We start from the raw sequence: 25,374 nt of genomic DNA on the forward strand, positions 1-25,374 counted from the left end.
CTTCCATTTTTACTAAACTTTTATTTTTCACTTACATCTTCTCACATTAGTCTCTCCTCACCTGTGAAAGGGTAGTCCTTAAAACTAAAGGGGAGGTAGCTTGTTTCCCAGGCACCACCCTGTAAATTGTCTTAAACCAACACAAAGTCTTTTGCAAGAAATCAATGCTTTGTCCACACTATATTTACTAGGAACTAGAAATATAACAAGAAGAAAAAATATTTTCAAGGTCATCTAGTAAGATACTGGAGAATCTTCTAAGTTCCTAGTCCCAGACCTGTTAGTTTGAGGGATGGGTTACCTTGAGCATCTCTTGGCAGTTCATGTTTCTTTTCCTTATAACATCACATCCAGCTCCAGGCAGTCTTTGCCAGCTCTGTATCCACAGTCCTGACTGCAAATGAGAATGTTCCCCTTAAGGTTATTTTTATGTTTTCTCTAAGTGTTCATTAACACAGATTTTGGAGCAAGATATCCCCCTGTGCTGTAACTCTCTGATGCACAGGATGGGCATCCAGGAACTGCTTCCAATTTCCTGATCCTGAGAAGGAGGATTTAGCTCTGACACATACCTACTGGCAAGCAGCTCCCTGTTGCCTGACTGCCACAAGGAGGGAGATTCAACTTGCCTATCTTCACACCCCTACCAAAAAAATGGTATTACTAGCTGAGTTACTCACTCTAGGTTACATCTGTAGTTGGCATAGAAAAACATGGACCTTAGGATGAGATTAATCTATCCTAACAAAGGCCCATTCCTCTCCAATGACAGCTATGGAGAATTCCACATCACAGACCTGCACAGAGATTTCAGGTACAGGCATGCACTCATACTTGTTAAGTTGAATTCCATTGATGGTTTCTAAGTGAGCACATACTAGCATAGGCTTGGATTTGGATGTGGCATAGACAACATATCAAGAATATTTGGGGCCACATTTTCTTTTATGGTGCCTGAACAGCCAGAGGACTGCTGTATGGAAGCCAGAGCTTAACCTTTACACATGTAACAGTGATCAGCTAACTCCTCTCAGCTCCACAAGGTTTAAGTAAGGACAGCATTGCACCAGCCTAGAAAAGACACTCTCCCTTAGATACCTCAAATCTAAGATCAAGTTTCAAACGTGTCACTCAGTTTTTCAGCCCACAAACACAAATTTAACCTCCTATCAATCTGGCTGGGAATTCCACATCCCTGGATTAAATAAGCTCTCAAACAGAAAGTTTTAGACTTTCCTTTGTACAACATGAGAAGAAGCCTGAGCAAGATGGCTCTCAAGCTAACTATCAGGCGTTCTATGAATTCAGATGGGAGAAAGACTGAGATAAACCCAAACTCTCATGTAAGTGGTTATTCACAAGTACGATAAATTCTCAGTGTCTTCCTCGTTTCCTACAGTCTAAATTGAACCAAATCTGCATTATTCCAAACAATAATTTTCTGTCTTGGGGCACTGAAGACATATATATGGGACATCTCCCTAGCTAGCCACAGAGATCATAGGGTGCCAGTCCTGGATAGTGGTGAGGAAAAAGGTGCCTGGTAACAAGGTACCCCAGAAGAGCAGCCAGGGACTGAAAGCCCATCAGTTAGAAGGCTGGAGACTGTGGGAAGGGGGGGTGGGAAGTGAGCACCTTTTCCACCTTTCATCAGAGACTGAAGAAGTCATAGTCCCATGCCACACTCAAGGAACACAACCATGTGTAAGAGAGAGGAGGAGAAGTACAAGTCTATTTTTTCCCCTTCATACCTGGTCCCAATCCTCTCAACACACACACCAAGTCCTCTTTGACCTCTGCCACTCCTGTTCCTGTGAGACAGAAGCACGAGCTGCCTTCAGCTTCCACACCCTATTTTTAAAATCAGTACTGCTTTCTGATTTTTTCAGGTCAAGCCAAGCTGCCCACGAGTCTGTTGATGCTCCATATGCTGCTGAAAGCTGGAGAGGAAGAAGGGCAAGTGAACACTGGCAGAGATCAATCAGAAGGAGTTGGTATTTCAATAGCATCGCGTGTGACTGAAGGTGGAAGTCATTCCCAGTCAGTGCTTCCCTAGAGGAAAGTTTTTTGTTTTACAGATCTTTACACATAAATCCTTAGTGAATATGTTGCATACTAAATGTAAATGCTGAACATTGGAGGACTGGGCCACGTTTTCCACATACAAAATACACAACTCCATTCAGCAGAAACGATAAATACATAGCACACTGGAGTCCGTTTTATTCTTCATGTGTATGTGGCGTGTGGGAGGGGATGTATGGATTCCTAAAATTGTGAAGAGAAGTCACTGCCACCATCACTAGCTGGCTAGATCTGAAAAGGAAAAGGCTGTTTTTTCAGTTGGCTGAAATTGAAATCTCATGAGAACAGCTGCTGTCATTTGAGTTCAGGCCAAGATGGCAACATTTGAGAAAAAAACAACCGATCTTGTGAATTTCCCACCACTTGGAACTAAAATTTAGAGATGCCAGCATCCAATATTTTTAAGTACAGAGTCGAAGCTTAGGCAGGAAACTGAACGACTGAGGGAAGCTACACAGCCCCCAGCTGTGTCATCCTCTCACCCACACCTCATCTCCAGGGTCTTTAAAGGTCCAGGAGCTCCAGAAAACTCCATGTCCAGAAATGGTGGATAACAACCACCATTGATTGCTGGCCACCATTTTGAACCACGGAGTTTTCTGGAGATTGCAAGGAACCTGACAATTCAAAAGGAAAAGCCCGCTTGGCAGGAGCCAGCTTTCTCATAGATCAGCTGAAATGAGGACTTTTAAGTCTCACTGGGTATGTACACCATCATTGCCTTCTGCTTCAAGGACACATCTTCAGGTCTGCCTTTTCTAATTCAGGCATACAGAAATACAATTAAAATTAGCTCTACTAAAATAAATTGTTATCCTACGTACCCAGCTTTCTAAGGCTGACAGTGAAGCACACACGACAGATGTTAATCGTGCCACTTAACACATGACTGGGTGGATGCTGTGGAAATGTGGGTGGTTTAAAACTGGATATAATACCAACCTACAGCTGCAGAAGTAACTGAACACTGCCTCTGCTTTAACAGCAGATCTATTATTTATGTGGACGTATTCCTATAAAAGAAAGATCCTTTTGAAATGGCCTCATATTTAAAAAGTATTAACCGAGCACTCGTATCAGTACTAAAGAACCGTAAGACAGTTTTTAAGAGCTAGTAATTGGTAATGCTAAAAAACAAATATTATAATTGACACACCTGAAGAACTAACTATACAGAACTGAATGCATCCCTTTATTTTTGCTCTACAAAATCTTACCAAAATATCAACTCTCTTTAAGACCTTTTGTTATTGAAAGCTATTCATATTGAAAGATCTGCAAATAATTTTCACTTCAAACAAAGCCTTCAAAATATTAGTTATCTTAAATTTGAGTTATGTGAATTATTAGAATGCATGATATACTTCTGCTCCCTCACTGAATGAATCTGTAAGGCAAGGCTGCAATGCAAATAACTGTGATAAATTCACATTAAATATCTGCATCAAACATTTGTTGGTATTTCTTTAAATATGCAGTCTGCTAAAAGAATCGTGAGTAAAGGTGCATGGAAAGCAAAAGTAAAATGTAAAAAAGTAAAAGGTTATCAACACAGTGAAAATTTAATTTGGTTTTAAATGGAAATGAAAATGTGTTGAAGATGTTTCACTCTTTTTCTAGTTCTCAGGGCACTCAGCAAATATTCAGTGAAGAAATGCTATTGAAATAGGAAAGAATGTAAGTTTTTCAGTGTTCCCCAAGTGGGAAACTGCTACATAGATATTTCTTCACCAGTAAAAGCTACTCTACACTCTGTACCTACAGGTGCCATTACTGACTTTAAAGAATAGTTAATCTAAAAGCCAATGGCAGCCATAAAATTCTCCATTTGGAATACAGGCAGCACTCTGTGGGCAATACTGTCTCCATGTCAAAATTTAAGTAATTTAATTTATAAGTTCGAAGTTCTTTCTTGGTTATATTTTGTGTACTTGAAAAAAACATGTTCAGATGACCATGATTTGACCTCAACCAGACAAGATGTTCAGTTTTACATCCTGTGGAATAGATGGCAACAGCAGAGTAAAACTAAATTTTAAATTACAAATTATATTATAGCATAAAATCGTACTTCAGAACTGTCACACTGTGTCTGAAACCTAATAATTTCAGACACAGTAGTAGGTAAAAACCTTTTTTTCTTTCATTAGAGATAAGTCATTAATATTTCTGCGATAACTACAGTACATCAAAACTGAGTGCATTAATCTGATCAGTCTCCTGATGTGCTTTTAACTTTTCAATTGTTTTATTTAAAAATGGCCAACGTAAATTGCATTATAACAGTCTATCTGTATTTTGGTTTTAATGTTTGTATCATTGAATTCACTATAACAATAGGATATCTAGGTTTAAAGTATTATTATGTGAAAGTATTATCAAAATCACTACCAATTAGTGAAATTAATTAGGCATGAATAATCACTCTGAAATATTTCCTTAAAGAAGACCAGTTTTAATAAAAAGCTTTGATATTTGACACTATGATTAGTTTAGTGGATTTTTTTTGCATTTTTTGACCAAATGTCTAATGACTCTCTTAAAGTAATTTTACACTCAGTTCTGCAGCGTGCACTTTTGTAATTAAGGGTCTCTGTTTCAGACAAACTCTTCTAGGTAAGAGTTAAAAGCTGAGAGACTAAGATAGTGTATGAAATTTGAGGGAGGCTCTTTCTGCAATATGTGTGATCAAAGTCTCACTGAAATCAGGTGAAGTTTGCTCAGCATGGCAAGCAGGAAAGTCATGTAACAGATGCTTAAGGTTTAATCATTCCTTTTCTCAATTTAACACAATTGCAGGTGTGGAGAAAAAGTGGAGAAAAATCTACAGAAAATTGTATCCATTTTTTCCCTAGACTGATTAGAAGTAAGTAAGTAATTTACATGGTTTGGTTCAGTGACCTGTAAGATAACCCATCAATACTAACTGTGCTGTTAATGAATTACATTCACAATCTTTTAATATAACTCAGTGTTCTGTAGAAACAGATTGTGCAAATGAACACATCAAAGTGCTTTAAAATTACTATTTAGCAATAATTTTAAATTCAATATTATTAATTGCCACATAAACTAAGCCCACACTCCCCTTTTTTCTGCTGTGAGGGCTGACACGCCACCCTTCTGAGTGGGCTTAAACTCATAGCCATTAGCCTATCATCTGACAGAGTCTCTAAAGAATCATGATTTCCTAAGTTTTATCAAATATGCAACTAGAAAAAGATATGTGAATCCAATTATGTATTTTTATTTTTGCTAACAAAGTCATTAAGTTTACTTTTTTAAGGGTCTTGTTTTCTTTTTTAATTTGGCTGAAATAAAGTGGGGGTAAAGCAAGGAAGTTCACTTAACAACTAATTTACTGTATTTTAACACATTCTTACATTACTTATTCGCAAATAACCTGGTAGCCATAGGGGGGTTTTATTCATTATTTTAAAGTCAAAAGCATTCTGCCTCTGCACAGAAAATTAAAACAAAGAGTTTAATTTCATTGCAGATCAGCTTCTAATGAGTCAGTGCACAGAAACTGAGCCTTATCAGCCAGTTCAACAGTTGTTACCAGTAGGACACGCAAAGCCCTTCAGACAGTTTGTTCAAAGCTTTGGACCCACACCCAGTACATCACAACCCTGCAGTTCACCAGAAGCACTTTGCTTAAGCTTCTTACAAAGCAAGGAAGGTCTCATGGGATCATAGAATCATCCAGGCTGGAAAAGGTCTCCAAGAGGTCATCGACTCCTACCATGAAGCCAGCACTGCCAAATCCACCACTTAGCCATGACCCTGTGTGCCTCATCTACAGACATCTCATGGAGGAGATGTTTGTGCTGCATCTCACAGACAGCACCATCCTCCACACAGGACACCACAATGAACAGCAGGAGACCAAAAAGTGAACGGGGAAGCAGCTGCAGTTTGGTGTGACTGAGCCAGTTCCTCATTATTGGCTCCTGTAAGTCACTTCAGAGCTCCAGAGCTCCCAAACTCTCCCAAACAGGATTACTGACAACAGCCAGAGCCAGCACGCAGGCAATGCAGAGATGCCAGCCTACATATAGCTGAGGTTTACTTGCATGGCTTAAGTGGCTTAGTGGGCAGGGTATGCTTTTGTAAATACAAAAGCAAAACAGAAAGGCAGATCAATTTTTGCCTCCTTACTTGATTTTGAAAATAAAAATAGAATATTTTTAATGCCAAAAGGTAAATAAAATAGGAGCATCCCAATCACTTAAGAATTCCCCAGCTACACTTCAGACTCAGTAAGTGAATACTAATTAGCCAATGAAATGATAGCAAAATTGTTACTCCAGTGTTAGTAAATATTTTGATTTTATTGTCTTTTTAATTACAAGTAAAAAATGGATAGTTTTATTTAAGATACTTTCTTTTAATGCAGCTGAGAAATTGAGGTACTCAAATAGGCCTTCCTTTAAAAAAGGAACAGGTTTTCAAACACTGACAACCTTGAAAATCCTCTAAGGTGCTGTATCTAAGAACTATCTTATTTCAATGACAGTTTTTAAAATCAAGGCCACCATCCTTAATAGGTACATTTTTTTTCAATATTGGTGAACAACTATGATGTTCTGGTCTGCAAAGTGCTAAAGGACTGTGAGGAATCATCAAAACCAATTACCTTGAACAGATACTGCTACTATGTGCTGAAGTGAAGCACATGAAAATTGAAACTACAATGCTACAAACAGAGGCATGCTTCAACTGGGAGCAAACATTAACATCATATTTCAAACACCTAATGGTAAACAGCAAAACCAAGTAACATACAGTGTCAGCATGCTACTGAATTGCATTATAGGTAAATTACATTTACACTTTAAAAAATTACAAAAAGATGAATAATACTGACTTATGTCCCTCTTTAACTTATTTTAAATTCTAAAATAATATTTTTCATGTCACTGATTAATGACATACTAGTATGGCGCAGGACTTTCAAACACATAGCTGATAAAGAGATGTACAGTTAGGTTAACACATTACAAAACTTTTTAACATTATGTATCTTCTAATTTTAAGTAAACACACATTTTGTCCTTACACCTAACTCCCACTTACCAGATTTTCTATACTGAGAGAGGTGCTATTGGCTGCACAGAATTCAGCATCAAAGAGCTGAAAACCAGTCTCAGCTGGCAGAGACTGGCATATTCTCAAGTACAGGTTTGCAAAATGACTATGGGAACTTCCTGGGTAATGACTCTGTATGGCTACAGGACAAACCTTGCTGACTCTGCATTTTCAAAAGCAGTCAGATTTTGTTTGAGTCTCATTTGTTATCCAGTAAACATGTGTGTTTCAGAGAACATTGAGAAAAACTTCTTCAAAATAATTTATTTGTTACCCTTTTCTTACTGCCCCTGGAACAAGTGAGTTTTCTTTTATCCAGAATAATCTTTCTCAGGTAAAGACCATGAAAGTTCTGGATATTAAAGGTTATCTCTCTCCTCTGTTTGTGGAGCTCAGCAATAATGAGTTCCTGAAAGGAGAAAGAACACAACTCTATATATCCTTTTCTGAAGACAGATGACAGCAAACACACAGGACAAACTTCAACCAGCTTTAGAAGGAGCTACTAAGGGAAGTAAAAGCTTCTCCAAACAGAAGGCAAAAGCCAAAAAAGTCAAAATCTGACAAATCTTATTGATCATACCATTTTGGCCAGAGCTGTGGATGCTCTGGATGCTGGGTGCTGTAGGTGTGCAGTCACAAATGCACAGCCCCTGACAGGAGATTATCCAAATACAGGGAACACCACAATGCATGGACACCAACAGATGGGAGAGCAGAAGGAAAGAATGAGTCAGTATTGGCCCATGAGTCAAAAGAGCTGGCACAGGAAATTCCAGGTATAACTGCAGGTCTGGCAGGGGACAGTCAAATAATGAGGAAGAAGAAAAATTACAACTGTTTGCAGAAGGGTGATTAAAGCTCTCAGTAGCCTGGGCATCTAATGTTTTATTACGACCTACACAGTACATGTGACTTTAGCCAGGCCTCAGTCATACACTTTGGAGGGAAATGACTATCAAAGATGGAGGCAAGTGTAAGAAAATTGAAAAGAAAGAGTTTATGAAAATACACATTAGTCCTTCTAAATAAAGGGAGACATAGTTGATGTAAATTTCAGTAAGGCATTTGATACAGAGTCAAATGTGAAATCACTGGTTAAAGAACCACTGAAGAAGGTTACTTCAGCAACCAAGCTGAAGAAAAGGCAGGGAAACATTTATTTGAGAGGGGTACTACCAGCCAAAAGAAGGATGACTAATCAACTTTAACAGAACTGGGATTAGGATTGCCTGTATTTATCATTTATCTCAATAATATTTACAGAATACAGAATAATTATAACTGTGATGAAAAATTGTTTCTTGTGATACAAATTTGGGAGGCAACGATAATTAAGGGAAAGACTGAACTGTACATGAAGTCAAATGACCTCGAGTAGCACAATAAGATTACATTCAGTAGTACAAAATGTATTGTCAGGCAGCTACAGATTAAGAGCATCTATTACAAGCTGTGAGTTCATTACCTGGAAATGAGTGAGGAAAGAGAGAAACCGAAGAGCCCAAGTCTGCTCGTTCATCAGAGCACAGCTGTGAACAACAAACGCAGTCCAGAATATGGTAAATATAGCTCATTACTGACAGGGGTGTGAGAATGTAAAAGTTCTCTCAAAACCTCATCTGTACTGAGAAATGCAGCAGAAAACCCATGGAAAGCTAGCAATGTACCCAGCTTTAAATGTAGGGGTTTTTTATTAACATAGAAATAGGCAGTCAAGGATGGCCTACAAAACTGTATTGCACCTCCTGTTAAAGCATTTTGACAATGTTGCATATATTGTTACCCTAAAAAATTCATATGTTGTATATATTGTAATGATATACATATTTGAGTTCCACCTAAAGACTTTCTAATCCCTCATTAATGCAAGGTGTACTAAATAAAGACAAGAAATTAACTAATGAGAAAGCAAGAAACAGTGGCCTGTGATGTTTTCTGTAGAAGTGGCACAGGAAGGCTCTCCTCACTTCATTATGTTCACATACCAAAAAACAAGTAAGAATTAGTAATTAGCAACATATACTCTCAACCAGTCCTTAAGAATTCAAGGATTTATGGACTTGAAAAATGTAATAAAAAATATATCAGGTATAAGGGTAGAATATAAAACTAGAATGGAAAGAAATGAAAGGCACCACTGGAATGACCAGAAAAAAAGCATAAGAGGAATGAATTTCCCTACCACTCTGAAAGCCTCCTCAACTGCAGTGATTATTTCAGCCTAGCTAAGCTGATGAATCTGTCTGTAAGTTGCATATCTTGGTAGCCACCCACTGACAATTCTTGAATTTCAAGAATATATTATGACTCTGGCCAACCTCCTTCTGCATTTGTAGGAAGAAGGGAGACAGGAAACCACTTGGAACATTCTGCTGGGCAAAAATGCAACCAGGATGACATGGGAATGAAGCAAAGCAGACCCAAGGGGCTCAGTTGGTCACCCAAACAAATCTTGCAAGAACGTAATACGGTCTTTAACTATATGAGGATAAAATACACAGATCAGGAGAGCTGAACAATAAATAATACATATAAACTACCTAGAAAATAAATTCAGCCTGAAATTTATAATATCTAATTATCAGGCCAGATGTGATGACCTCTTCTAGCCAGCATCTGGGAATGTGGGATTCCTTGTGACAGAGGAATCCTTTTGCAGAGATCAGAATAATTATATGTATGCGTACAAAAAGCATCACTCCTAACACATCTGAAAATACCAAGCACTCCTCTGCAGCTGAATACTGGAAAATGTAATTTTTAACCAGCTTCTAAAAGCATCCTATGAATATAAAAAATAAAAGTTACAGAGCTACAAGAATGGCCAGCCTCATGTATTTTACTCTTCCACAACTACATAGCAGCCAGAAGTATGCTGGGAACATCAGTGAACAGACCAAATATTTAGATTGAGCTTTTCAGGTCAGGTAATAAACACTGCACAGAAAATCTGAATCAGACTATAGCATGCAAGTGGAGGAGGACAGAGGGAGTATGGGAAACACCAACAGAATTACATGGTTACTCAGTTTAGATATAAATATTATCCTTCTGATTCAGATGTGTGATCATCTTTTCATTGCTGGTTCTTTGAAGTGCAAACACATATAAAATCATGAAATGATATTTTTATCAGTTATCTGAATTATTTTCTACCATCATAATACCTGAATTATAAGGGAAGCCCCAACTAAAAGCCTTTTTATCACATAAAAGCAGTATTCTGAAGTAGTTACAATTCAAATTATGATCCACTAATATATAAGAGTAGGAATTTTAAATGCAGGAATCACTATTTGACAAGTATCTTTCAGAACAAAAATTTAATTTACTTGTGTATGTGTATGTACACATATATATGGTTTTTCTTCAGATAAGGATTTTAAAGACCAGCAAGTAATTCAACTACTATATAGTGGGAAGTAATATAATGCTGTCTTATAAAAAGTCTTTCCTCAAACTAGCACAGACAGGAGCAGGCAGCATCCACACTGATGGTCTGAGGTTTAGCACAGTGGTTCTCACCTGGAAGAGGCACACCATCTTTCCAGGGGCTGGCAGAACTCCAGCCCTGCCTTTGCAGGCAGCTGCTGACATTGATGTGAGCCACTCGGTTCTGTGAGCCAGCACTCGGCTGTCCAGGGCAGCTCCCACGTTAGGCTGCTGGTCTGGATCTGCCTGCCTGCCTTTGGCTTAGAGGTAAGGTAAGAAGCCAAAAATAGCCTGCTGCTCACTGGTGATGATTCTGACCAAATGACTGGAGCACAAATCACTGATCAGTGCTGACAAAACACTAGCAGCTGGGAGAAATTCAGTGCTGTAGCCAGTTCTCAGCTACCTCCACAGCTTCAATGATTTAACCTACAGCATGGTGGTGAACTGATCTAGCCAGAACAAAAGCCAGTGGAGGCACCCCTTTAACTGAACTCTCTCCTTGATTCAGAAAGATACATTGGGTATTTCAAACATGGATTTCATAATGGTTCCATAACACAGACACTGCTCTTTTCTGAGGGCTTTCTTCTTTTTTGGTAAAGAGAGGATGGTAGAAGCAATGCTGGCTTAGTCTGGAAGCAGGAGGGTGTTGAATCCAGGGATTGTCCATCATTCTGTGTCACGGTAAGACTACAGTCAGGCCACATCTTACTTAGCATTGATTAAAATCTTGCATGTCTGGCTTCAAAACCATCCAGATTCAAAAGGATCAACAAAGCGAGGTGCCTTCTAAACCTAGTGTGACTTGGCAGGGAAAGATTTTCTGGGAATTAGGATCTGTGATCTGCAGATTTGACAGAGAAGACTGCAGATGCATTGCTTCTCATACACCATGGCTTTATTCATGCATGAAAATCAGCTGTGATTTACACAGCTACCCAGAATGTATCTCCAGGGTCTGGATCTGAGTAAGTCCTAGTTTGCAGCTCTGATAACCAGAGAAGGAGGAGCTGTGACCCTTGTGCTGTGTCATCCCTTTTAGGGTATCTATGTATGCTGACTACATAGGAAATTGGTGTGCTGAAATCTACACAGTGGATCATGCTCCTCAGGCCAGGTGCATAGAGTTAGGGGGTACAAAAGCTCAATTTCTACCAAAAGCCATCTTTCTGGACATAGTCTAGCTACAGATCTAAGCCAAACATGTTTATTCTCTCTATCAAACAGAAGTTGCTCAGTTTTATTTGTGTCAGTCAACCATGCATATAAAGCAGAAGCTAAAAAGAAACCATAAATACTCTCTTACTGGGCTATCATTATTTGTCTTGTTTCATTGGCCATTTCTATTTTAACATCATTCACCTCTTTGTGGGAGGGTCATATATCTCTCACCAGTGTTTTCAGCTGAGGGGACTCCACACAGATTTTCAGTGGCACCACACCACTTTGAATACAACTTGTTTCTGAGCCCACTTTGGCTCACACCCCACGTGCTGATGCTGATGATGTATCAAAAAGCAAAGAAGGGAAGACAGATTTTTTTTCTGCAAGTAGCATTGCAAGGTCTTCACATATTCACTAACAACACACTCCTCAGGCTGACTGAAGACAAAGATAATTTGAGGGAGACATATTATGTGGCTTGCACACAGAGAAAAGAGACTACCTTAGATGTAGCACAAAGAGCTCACAGTTCCCTGCAGCATCTGGAAAGCATCAGACACGTCTCCCTAAAAGCAGAGGGCACACAACTTCCAAAGGTGACTAAACAAACAGTGGCACCATTAGCTACAAAACTGATGTGCTGACAAAGTTTTGAAAATTTCCTTATTAGAGTTTTTCAATTATTTGCTGATGCATACTAAGAAATTACATACAGGAGAAACATGCTAATGCAATTTACACATTTCCTGATTTCTGAGATCTCACACATGAAAAACTTAAGTTGTCTTTATTTTTTCAAGGAATTTCTATGTGGAAAACTAGTGAGTTTTTTGCCCAGGACGGAGTACTCACACAATCTGACAAACATGTATAGGTGAGCCCACAGGTATGCACCAGAGCCACAAAGTGCCATGTACACCTCATCTAGTTTTTGGGGTGCAGAATGAGCCCTCACATTCCAGTTGTTACCCCAACCTCCTTTACTAGCCAAACGGGCACTTTCAGGCTATGAGTCATTTGTCTTAGCATAGAGGTAAAAAAAACCCAGGTTCTTCAAGGGTGTGATTCATCTGTCCTGTTTCTCTCCATTCCCCACACAGGGAGCCTTGGGTGACTAACTCAGATGTAGATGTCTACATTTTGCCATATGAATCCCACTCACAGTCTGTAATTTCCCAAGCGTATCATACAAGAGCATGAGATTTCAAAACCAAAGAAGGGAGGTAACAGAGACAATTTCCCTATTCTCCCCCCGCCTGTGCCAAGTTAATTATACATGTTGCTCTTATACTGTATGTGGTCGCTAGAAGATCTGACAGTATACCTTGACTTGTAAGACTATCAAAATATTTTCCAAGAACTACTTTTTTTTCTGATACTCAAGTTGAACGTTATTATAGAGACAAGAAAAAGCTCACAATGAATATCACATTTTCAGGAAAGGAAGGAGTTAGATGAAATTATAATTCAATTGACTAGATGAAAATTGTTTCAAGGGAAGGAAATCTGCATGTCAGAAGGTTTCAGCATCTCAGAGGACAGTCTAGATTCAGGCAATCTGAAAAGAGAAAGAGGGTTGATCTGTATTCTCACAAACAACCAGAGCTAATCAAATTTTCCTAAATTGATTAATAGAAACAAAAGAAGAAGCAGGGGTCCTTGTAACTGCTCTGAATATTAACTTGAAAACTGTAATCTCAAGATGACCCTCAGTCCTGGCAAAGCTGAATTCTCAGTGATGCTGGATTTTTAACCTTCCCTGGAGGTGGCAGCAAAGGGGGAAGAAAGAGAAGCCACTATTTCCTTTACTTGTAGAGACACAGAGATGAGAGGAAGAAAAAGCACAAGGTGATGTCTGAGGAAAGACAGAGAATGAAGCATTTCAGAGGAAGTTGAGAATCATCAATTTTTTTATTTACAGCAATGAGGAAAAATTTCTAATCCTTCTATGCAGAATATGCTCACTCTGGAAGTTGAAGCAATATCTACTTGAGCATCCTCAGCTATGAGAAAATAAATCCTCCTCTTTGCCCCTTCTGACTTTGATGCTTTTTTTCTTGTAATTTCCACTTTTCTGAATAAAATCACAACTACTTGCTTTTCTGAAATATTTACTGCTGTTTCTTGGTATACAAAGACAAAACAGATGACAGATACAGAACACATTATTTTCACAGAGGAAGAAAAAACATATAAAGGAGTGCTCCACACAGGTATCTTTGAAGTACTTAGAAACAAAGACATATCTCAGGATCCCAAGCAATAGGATGTCTTCCTCAATAATCTGCAAGCTTCTGTTTGAGGAAAGTTGTCAGATGAGAGATCCCTATTAGTGAGTATTTTCAGTGTTCCCCTGAGAAGAGGCAGACAATGAAATTACAGTTCATGACTTTGGGAAACTGCTGTCACGGAAAGCTAATGATATCACCATACTGTGTGAGATGTTAGTACATTACCTATAAATATACTTTACAGAAATACTGGACCACCACTACAGTCCATGTACACAAATCTTGTCTGGAATCTATATAAGACAATACACCTCCGCTTTTCCTTCAAGACATTGATTTGAGCTGTTTTACTTCTTTTTTTTTCAGTTTTGTCATTAATCTTACAAGAATTTCCAGAGACATTTCCATATTAATATACTTGTCTTTTTTAAAGTGAAGCACAAGAACACTTCCATTTTTAGAGAATTTTTCACTACTAAGAGCAATGTATTCCTTCTATTAAAATACTTTGCAGACTCATTTTCTTCCAGTACGCATCTAATGCATTTAGGTCCCAAACCTGCAGTGAGCACAGATGCAGGGGTCTGCCCACACACAGCAGGAAAAGGGCCATAATTCTGACTCATCTGGTAATTTATGCTTCTATAATGGTGTTACAATAATGTTAATATTGCATGAAAATATTTCTATAACACTTATAATATTTGTCAAAAAATAATATTCAGAAATTGTCAAATTGCCACTATCATTCCTACATGATCAGAATATCTCGTCTTCCAGTAGGCTGCACTGGCAAGGGCACGTAGGAACACAGCAAACCCAGCACACATGCTTTGGTCTTGCCACTGTTTGCAATGACCTGAGCCACAGACAGAGCTCAGAGGGGCAAGGAGACAATATGCCAGCAAATAAAAATATCCAACTCAGTTGCTGTGAAATGCCTGCAAATTCCATGGCATAAAATGCTTTGCCTGCTGCCAAGAATATAGTTAGCAGCAGACCTTTAAGGTCTAACACCACTGTCTCTTGTCAAAGTGTACATTCAGCTCATGTTCATCTCTCTCTCTAGAAATGCAAAAAAAAACCACAACTCTCAGAAAGTGCTTAGCAGGTAAAAACTACAAATTTACACTGGCCTATGTGTAGCAATGAGTGTACAGAACATGTCTAATGTATAAGCACGATAAGTAACATGGAATATAAACACGGGAGTTTTACATATATATATATATATATATATATATATACTTTGTCTCAGCCAGGATGAATTTAAAACTTGAGACCAAAATTTAAACTTTTGAAAGGTATCCTATTATCTCATTTAATCAATTAATTTGGTTAAATTAAGAAATGTTCCCCACTAATTTTTTTTCTTTTTTTTTCACCTGTAGCATCTATCACTAATGAAATATATGATATAGGAAGTTTTGCAATTTTTGCTTGGATGCACACAGCCAAATTTATGCAAGTTTGCCACTTTGATTTCTTTTTGTATTTTGCTCTTCCATGCTTGCATTTCAGGTATCTTTAATCTTTTTTTTCATTGAGTATACTAGGAGTTACACAAATGCAGCTCTTAAACTCTCAGTAAGCAGTGATGGAATTGCTGGGATGCATTTCTTTTTATTCTATGCCAAGAACACAAAAAAAAAACCCCAAAGATTCTCAGAAAAAAAAATCAACAAACCAAAAACCCACAGGATGGTTTCAAACTGCTGATCAAGCTAAAAGGAAATAAGTAAATGCACAGGCAGTGGAAACACGAACAAGTGCCCTGTGAAGAGTATAGAGGTGAAATTCAGTTGAGTGGGGATGGGGTGAAAGGCCACAGTGAAGCTGGAACTGAAGCTGACAAGGGATGCAAAGAATAACAGGAAGGCCTTCTACAGGATGTTAACCAGAAAATGAAAATCAAAGAAGGTGAACGACCTGATAAACAATGCTGGAAAACTCTTAACAGTGGATGAGGAGAAGGCTGAAGTGCTCAACAAATTTTTTGCCTCAGTATTCAATGGCAACGTCTCAAGGGGATGGACTGTAAGATGGGGACTGGGAGAAAAAAGCACTTCCCACTGAAAGTAAAGATCAGGTTCATGATCACCTGAGGAACCTGAGCATACATAAGTCTATGGGACACAATTAGGGCATCCCAGAGTCCTGAGAGAATTGTCTGATGCAGTTGCCAAGCCATTCTCTGTGATATTTGAAAGGTCATGGCAGTCAGATGAAGTCCCATGTGACTGGGAAAGGAAAACACTGTACCCACTTTTGAAAGAAGGACCCTGGGAACTACTGACCGGTCAGCCTCCCCTCTGTGCCTGGAAAGGCTGCGGAGCAGTTTCTCCTAGAAGCTGTGCTAAGGCACAGGAAGGACAGGGAGGGGATTTGGGACAGCCACCAGAGCTTCACCAAGGACAAGTCCTGCCTGACCAACCCAGTGGCCTTCCATGATGGAGGGACTGCATCGGTGGACAAGGGAAGGGCTGCCGATGTCGTTTATCTGGGCTTCTGTAAAGCCTTTGATGTGGGTCCCCACCACATCCTCCTCTCTAAATTGGGGACAGGATTCAATGGGGAGACTGTTAGGTGGATGAGGAACTGGTTGGATGGTCACATCCAGAGGCTTGTGGTCAATGGCTCTGAATCCCAATGGACATCGGTGACAAGTCCTGTCCATCAGGTGTCTGTACTGGGACCAGTGTTACCTAATGTCTTCATTAATGACAGAAACAAAGGGATAGAGTGCACCCTCAGCACATCTGCAGATGACACCAAGCTGAATGGTGTGGCTGACACACCTGAAGGACAGGATGGCATCCAGAGGGACCTGGACAAGCTCGAGAATTGGTCCTGCAGGAATCTCATGGGGTTCAACAAGACCAAGTGCAAGGTGCTGCACCTGGGCCAGGGCAATCCCTGGTACCAATCCAGTCTGGGGAAGGAACAGACCTAGGGCAGATCTGCTGAGAAGGACTTGAGAGTGCTGCTGGAGGAGAGGCTAGACCTGACCCAGAAAGCCAGTTGTGTCCTGGGCTGCATCCAAAGCAGCGAGGCCAGCAGGGCCAAGGAGGGGATCCTGCCCCTCTCCTCTGCTCTGCTGAGACCCCACCTGCACTGCTGCCTCCAGCTCTGGGGTCCCCAGCACAGGAAGGACCTGTTGGAGTAGGTCTGAAGGAGAGCCACCAAGTAAATTGGAGGGATGGAGCACCTCTCCTATGTGGAAGGACTATGAGAGAAATGGGACTGTTCAGCCTACCTAAAGGGAGCCTACAAGAAAGATGGAGAGGGACTTTTTACAAGTATGTAGTGACAGGATAAAAGAGAATGGCTTCAAACTGAGAGTAGGTTTAGATTAGATTTTAGGAAGAAATTCTTTACTGTGAGGTTTGTGAGGCACTGGCACATGTTGTCCAGGGAAGTTCTGGATGCCACATCCCTGGAAGTGTTCACAGCCAGGCTGGATGGGCTTTAAGCAACCTGATCTAGTGGAAGGGAGTTTGGAATGAGGTGATCTTTAGGTCCCTTCCAACCTACAGTTGATCACTCTACAGTTGAAGCAAAACTGTTGCTCTGAATAACTGAGATGAGTTTATTAAAAGAATCTTTAACACACTCAAATGACAGACCTAAGTATAAAAGATATGACTGTGTGTGTGAATGCATGCATGTGGCAGAGTGGGAAGATGTGGAATTACGTAGATATGATATGTTACTGGATAAAACAAGATCATATTTGGGAAGAAAATAAAACAGATGCAATTCCTGCGGTCTTGGAAAGGTCAAGTCATTCAACTCTTATAGATCCTTCCCAAGTTACACAATTATTGGGTCAATGTCACTCAAGCCATAACACAATGAAAAACATTGAGTGCTTTTTTTACTTCCTACTAAATTATTAGAAACCCTTCTCTGATTCATTTCTGCCCACATGAAATTAGAAATAAAACCAAAACCAAGTAAGGCAACACCTTTTTCTACCACTAGGTGAGCTGCAGCCCTTTGATGTGTAAACACAACCACTGTCTTATACTTTGAGGGTTCATATTCCAAGGGAGTTGTAGCGCAAGGAGGAATGCAGAGAAAGTTACTCACAGGCTCATCATTCTGAAGCTAGATGATGATAAGCTGTGTCTGGAATTTATTAGTTCTTCAGTCAGTCAAAGTCATTACTTGACTTTTTTACTTACCTGCATTAAATTAAGATTGCTTGAAGGCACCTGGAGCAATTTACCTTACATGAACTAAATGAATTAACAAAATTGCACAAGGAGAAACCATTATCTGATCCCTGGTTGCAATATTTCACACTTCCTTAGCATCTGTCATCCAAGATCTCAAAGCATTCAGAAGCCAAAATCTTCTAAAGATGAGTCCTGCCTTGCCCAGAGGTTACTGCTTGCACAGGTTAGTGTCTACCTCACACTGAAGGTGTCTGTGAGGCCTTTAGACGTCCAAAGCCATATTCACAACAAAAGTCTGAAAGTTTAAAAAGAGCAGATCTGCAGGCACAGGTTCATGCACGGCTGGAAGGGGCACCAGGAGGCATGCAGGGACCAAATGCACAGGCAGAGCATTCTCATTACCACATCTGCACAGCTCTGCTTGCATAGGTCTTATGGCACTTGACAGGGAAAGCACTTGAGAGCACAGTTTCTGCAGATTTGAGTATTTGAGACAACTGTTTTGGAAAGGGCAGACACACCCACCCATCATGCTCCACTCATCCACAAACACACATCTTTGGATTACTGTATCCCTTCTCATTTCCTGCAAACAGGTTTATCCCTTCCTTTTCTCAATATACTGTAAGAAGATAAAATTGAAAATTAAGAAAATTACTAAATAGGAAAAACCAAGCACATTTGTTAGGATTGTTTGGCCACTAGGGAATCAAAACAGTAGTGTCCAATACAGTGTGACACATTATGGGGCTTCATGAATGTAAAAGCCATGGTCTTACAAAGAGAAGCATTCCTCCAAGGAGTGTAAACAGGGAACTGTAGGCAAAGGATTGAATTTTGCACACTTTTAACTACTGGTATTTCCAACACTGAGTTGGTAAGAGATAAAATTCTCAAGATGTGGCACTGAAGACTTGTAGCAGGATAGAACACAAGTAAATAAAGGTAGTATAGAAAGTAATCTTACCCCCTAAAGAGTTGCAGCTGAGCCAATTATTAAGGCTCAGAAGCAGGCCTGATTTCAACAGGTCACACCTGTAGCCAATGAGAAGAGTGTTATAAAAGAGGGGATTGGTTGGTTGAGGGGCATTGGAGTCAGCTGGTTGCTGTGCGGACAAGGAAGAGTCAGTGCCTGCAGGAGCTGCCTATGAGAAACATCAAGGAGGTACGAAACTCTAGCAGTATGGAACCCTTGTGATGTAATGGCAATAGAACCTTTGCGATATAATAACAACAAAGACAATTCAGGATGGTGAGAGCTGAGACAAATCTCTGCATTTCTGAGTGTCAATGTCATACCTGTAGATTTGATTGCAATGTCTAAAACAATCCGGAACTGTACGGGTACAATGCTGACATAAAGCTTTAATAATTCTATTCCTTTTTATATGCAAATTGTTTTCTGCACATCATAGAATCTCATCCAATGACCTGATTTCATACACTGAAATTTCTGAACTAATTTGCAACAAATATATGGGTGGATGCACACACAAATATATACATATATATACACATGACATAAAACACACTTAAACATACTACAGAAAGACTGCAAAAATTGCCGGTAAGGAGTGGTCAAGACCCTCCTTATAGATATGATGATGTTTTGCATCAAAAACAGATTTTAGGATTCAAATTTACATTCTTCATGCACGATCCTTAGCCATCAGGATCCAGAGTATCTGGATATATTCTCTCCCACAGCTGATATAAAAAATACTGAACTTATTAACTCAGTGTAGTTGAAATTGCCAAACTGACTCCATAGCTCACTAGTCAAGATGTATACTTAGGAACCTGAATGATTCAATCACAGAATGATTTGGGGGTTTTGTTCTTTGGCTTTGGTTGTGGGGTTTTCATCAGAGGGGAAAATGAGTGAGAATTTTCTGATTAAGCTCAATTTAAAAACACACTATTTTTTTGTCACTGTATATCCAAACTCTCTTCTTTTCCATGTTGGGACTACATCCCAAAGAACAGCAATCAGCACACTCACAGCAGCACTGACTAGAGGATGTGTCTCATTCTTTTTAGTCTACATGCCCTACGTGACACAGTAGGGCAAACATTCAGAAGGGTTCCGTTTTCTTTCAGGCACCAAGACAAATCTGATTTCACAAGTGTCTGGCCTGCTGAGTGAGCGCTGGCACTGACTCCCTGCAAAAACCAAAGCAAGGGAAGGACAGGCACCCCTATGTGTTTGCAAAGAGCAGCAGACTCCTGCAATTCAGCTGCATCAAAGCTACAGAGGTAGATCTGTAGGTATCTACAAGGTAGATACCACCTTGCCAGTAGATACCATATTACCACAACAGTATCAGCAGAGGCATTCAGTACATTCAGCATTTAATTTCTCTTTCAGAAACACCACAACTGTACTGGAAGTGATAAGGAGAGTGCCTATGACTTGAGTGGGCAAAGGATATCACCATGAATCTCTACAGAGAGTATCACACTTAACACAAACACTTTTCATATTTGTCATGATATATTACAAGGTAAACTTCCATTGTTTATTCAGGATTAGATTTTTCAGAGACTGAAAACACAGTTAATAAATGAAATTCAACAGAACATCCTTTTTAAAAAGCCTAAACAAATATCACCTCTTATTAATATGCTGTTTTTCTTTCCTTCCACAACACCATATTCCAGGATATTTTGAGTGATTCCAGTCTACCAATTTTCAATGAAGTGGAAGACTCCAGGGTCTCCATATAATGTAAATTTGTAAGTACAATGAAAAGAAAATATCAACCCTTCCGCTCTGTCTGCAATCTATTCCTAAATCATAAAATATTTAGCTGCAGTACACTAATATTTTAAGATAAAAATCAAAATCATATTAATTTGAAAATAACTGCCATTTAATTGTACATATTTTTATCCATTTGTGAATTCCTATAGTAATTCCTAAGTTAAAATAATACAATTGACCATTCGCTATGTTTGAGTGGATTTCTTTGGAACATTTTAGTAAACAGCTTTGAAACACTTATCTTAGAATCAGAGTCATGTTAGATTGAAAAAAACCTTTAAGATTCTCAAGGCCAACCATTAACCTAATCCTGCCAAAACCAGCATACTTAGCACTTGCCAGGTCCACCACTAAACCATGTCCCACATCTACCACACATCTTTTTAGTACCTCTGGGAATGATGGTGATTCAACCACTTCACCTCCCCAGGCAGCCTGTTCCAGAGTTTGACCACCCTTTCAGTGCAGAAATAGTTCCTAATATCCAATCTAAACCTTTCCCACCACATCTTGAGGCCACTTCCCCTTCTCCTATTGCTTGTTACACAGAAGAAGAGGCTGACCTCCACCTGGCTGCAGCCCTCTTTCAGGCACTTATAGAGGGAGAAGATCATCTTTGAGTCTCCTTATCCAGCATAAACACCCCAAGCTCCCTCAGCTCCTCCTCATACGACTTGTGCTCCAGACCCTTCACCAGCTCTGTTGCCCTTCTCTGGACTCATTCCAGCCCCTCAAAGTTGTCCCTGAGCTGAGGGGCCCAGAACTGAACACAGCTCTCAAGGCATGGCCTCACCAGTGCCCAGATAGGGGTACAATCCCTGCCCTGGCCCTGCTGGCCACACCATTGCTGATACAGGTCAGGATGCCACTGGCCTGCTTGGCCACCTGGGCACAGCTGGCTCATGCTCAGCCACTGTCAACCAACACTGCCAGGTCCCTTTCCCTGGGTGGCTTTCCAACCACTCTGCCCCAGCCTGTAGCGCTGCATGGGGTTGAATGGTTGGTTGAATAAACAGTGACTAAGAAATTTGTTTCTAAGCAGTTATGGATGGGGCAAGACATCATTAAATGTAGACCAGAGCATGCAGGTATTGCAGAGACAGCTGAAAGAATTGTTTTCAACATCTTGACTTCAGAGGAAAACAGCTTCCTTCATAGGCAAAGAGAACTAGGTAGGTCCTGATGAACCAAATATTAAACAGATGATTCTACATAAAATTTCCTTGCCTAAATTATTGCAGTGGCTTCCTTGTACACAGGGAACACAGAGACATCCGTGCTGCTATCTTGTAAGCAAGGCACTCATAAAATGCACCACCAGAGATCATTTCCCTCTCTAAATTTGCCTCGTCAAATCCTTTCTTCATGTAGTACCTTTGCAGTAGTTACTCCCTATTTCTTGCAGCTCATTGTAAATAAGCATTCCCCACTGCTATACTGACTTATTAGCTTTGGAGAGGCAGTACATCCTCCTCTGACAATTGTCACCAAGGGTCTCATTCCACCCTAACAAAAGATAGTCATCACTTAAAAGAAAAAGTAAAAAGGAAGGGGTTCGTTAGGAAGATAAAAAATACACTCTTCAAAATAAATTTGGTTTTCTCTGTAACTTACAACTAGCTTATTTGCACCTATGCATATATTTGTCTAAAAACAAATAAAACTCCAACAGGTATCCTGGCTGCTAGAGCAATAGCATAGGGGGTCACAGTAGCAGAACATTAAGTCTCTTGAGTGCAATTAGCATTTTGATAGATATAACACTCTTTATCCTAACAATATTCTTTTGTAGGTTTGTCTGGGAAGTGAATGCAGTCACTTCTAATGCCACCTAGAACTGTGCACCTGGAGATTTCAAAGACATCTCTCATTCCCAGGTCATGTCTAAATGACCACTGCATGTAAGGCCTACATAAATATACATGAATATTTCTAGAGCTGTGTACAGGGCACTCTGCATCTACTTCCTTTCTCAATTTTCTTCTATCAGATATTGTTGGGACTAATTCCACTAAATTATTTACTAATACATTAGTAATAGGCGTACTGCATTCAATTTGTGGAAAATTCAGGAATAAAAAAAAACCTGACAGACCTCCTTCAAAGTTATAAGAGCAGATCTTAAGAAGCTCAGACCACCCTAGAAAATGGGAGTACACAGCTATATCCAGCCCTTATTTTATAACAAGGATTATAAACTGATTGAGAGTATCTGGAGCCATTGAGCTTTACCTGTCAATACACCAGCAGTGAAAAGTTCATGAGTCTGTTACCAGCCACAGGCTACTCTAATAGGTTCCTCAGGAAAAAAACACATTTTGGGTCCTGTTCTGATCCCAGCTTGGCCATAAAGACTGGATCTAAGTAACTCTCACCTTATCCTGAATTATCAAAGCTATTTCTAAGTGGTTTGGTTCTTTCATCTTCATTAAATATTGACCTACAAAATCCTTTTTTGTTTCACTAGAAACAAAATACTTTTTAGCATGTTTGGAAAGGGGCTATTTTTGGGAATACATAGACACAGATGCTCCATTTACAGTTACAGCAGAATGATCTTGCTGTTTAAAATGTGCATGGTGTTACACACAGCTGCTTGCCTCAGCCAAAGGTGTGGTGTGATTGGAGGAAGGATGGGAGTCTCAAGAACAACAGCTTTCTCATTCTCTACTGGATTTTTCTTTGAGGAGCTGGGACTACACAAAAAAAAGTGGGAATTTTCAGGACAAGAGGGCTGAGTCTATAGAGAAGAGAGGATATTAAGCTGGATGTGAAGAAAAGTAAATGGGAAAGAACAAGAGTGCAGAAACAACATGTGATGAAAGATGAGATTAGGATGACAGATGGCAAGCAGAAATGCACCATGGCTTATATCTGTGCCAGAAACCACTGCTAATACAAGGATGCTAGCTATAGAATCATATATATGCATATTTTATATATGATATATTATATATACACATATACATTCAGAAAAAATGCTTTAGAAGGCATTTAAACAATACTTAGATAGAGGTTTCCCCATCCCTCTGTTCCCTCAGCCACAGGTTACCAAGATACATTAATGAAGCAAGCCTCCACCTCAAACATGTTCACTTGAAACCAGCAGTAGCAAGTATGTTTTTCACTGCTCCTTCTGGGCCTGTAGAAAACAAACACTCCTATGCATATTTTCCATTCCAGCCTAAAGGAAAATTTGGTGGCAAATTAAAAATATGGGGGAATTGCTGAACAAACAGTACACTAAAATATTTAGCAAATTCTGAAGGGCTTTCAGAAGACTCCATCTAGCACTTCTTAACATGTTGTATTTTTAAATAAATCATCATCTTAAAATAGAGCAATGCATGAAAAAAAAAATCTGGACAGCGGCTAGTAAAAGGCTCAAACTCTTCCCATTTCCATAACATTCTTCATTCCCTCACTACCACAGCATCCACTCTTATCTCTACTTCTTACAGTTGCAAAAATGTATGCAAACAGTAATGGAACAAGTGATTGCAAAATCCAATTTTCCTGCTCCTCGTACAAATTTCCAATACACGAAAACACCCACCTATGCTATCTTACTCACTGCAGGAAAGCCCATGTGCTAGCTGCTACAAAATGTATTTTAAAAGACAAACTTGTACCTCTAAACACACTCAGACACACACCCCCATAGGCCACTCAAAACAAAGAGATCAATTATTATACTTCTAAGATTCTGCTCTATCACCATACTGTACAGTAAAAAAAAAATCAACTTCTAGGACTATTTAATGTTTAATATATTATATTTCTAATGAAATCTCTGCACTTACTAAGCCACCAACATATTCCCAGTTCTTCATTTTCACTGCAGAATAAAACAAGCAGGAAAAGCAAAGTGTGAGTGGCATAAATTGACAACGGAGGGAAAAAAGAAGAACTAAAGGCAATGAAAACTCACTGGGTCATTTAGAAGTCCATTGCCAGAGTCACAAACTGATATCATTTTCACAGATTAAATATTTTGCCTTATACTTCTATTACTTTTTCATGCATTTTTCTGTTCTTCCGGACATTAAGTTCTCTGGACATTGCTAAGTAATCCTTCAAAAAGCTGACACAGTTCCATGGCTCCTTACAGGAGCTCTGAGGAACTCAAGGTTTTTAACCTTTAAAATGAGACACTTAGTCACAAGTTCCTATTATCATCAAAATACCATCAGTATAAAAACATATATATATATTCCCTGAGCTGTGTGCAACTCAGTGAACATTTGTTAATCTGCAGCATGACCTCCCTGCTAGGTTAAACAGAAAAATGAAGAAAACTCCTTTATATGTACAGAACATGTATCTCATATACAAAGACTATCACTGGCTATGAGAAAAGAATTTTTGCAGGCACCACTGCTTAAACTTCTGAGCCACAGGTTAAACTGCTGAAAGCATA

The 25,374-nt window shown here is 39.4% G+C and overlaps 1 protein-coding gene and 1 long non-coding RNA gene across 3 annotated transcripts in view; one reads left to right on the forward strand and one right to left on the reverse strand.

Annotated features, from left to right (window-relative positions):
• The window catches only part of RIMS1 (regulating synaptic membrane exocytosis 1), a 306,518-nt gene that overhangs the window by 257,356 nt on the left and 23,788 nt on the right, over positions 1 to 25,374 (reverse strand). The gene's annotated exons all lie outside the window — the stretch shown is intronic.
• Positions 19,289 to 23,592, forward strand: LOC131555413 (uncharacterized). 2 transcript variants are annotated; one of them, XR_009274543.1, is made up of 6 exons: positions 19,289 to 19,355; positions 20,291 to 20,446; positions 20,559 to 20,694; positions 20,852 to 20,926; positions 21,997 to 22,126; positions 22,747 to 23,592. It is a non-coding gene; the product is annotated as an uncharacterized LOC131555413 (long non-coding RNA). The 2 variants fall into 2 exon arrangements; XR_009274542.1 differs by lacking the exons at positions 21,997 to 22,126; positions 22,747 to 23,592 and having other exon boundaries at positions 20,852 to 21,082.

This window comes from Ammospiza caudacuta, chromosome 3 (assembly GCF_027887145.1).
Source record: "Ammospiza caudacuta isolate bAmmCau1 chromosome 3, bAmmCau1.pri, whole genome shotgun sequence".
Taxonomy (NCBI): Eukaryota; Metazoa; Chordata; class Aves; order Passeriformes; family Passerellidae; genus Ammospiza; species Ammospiza caudacuta.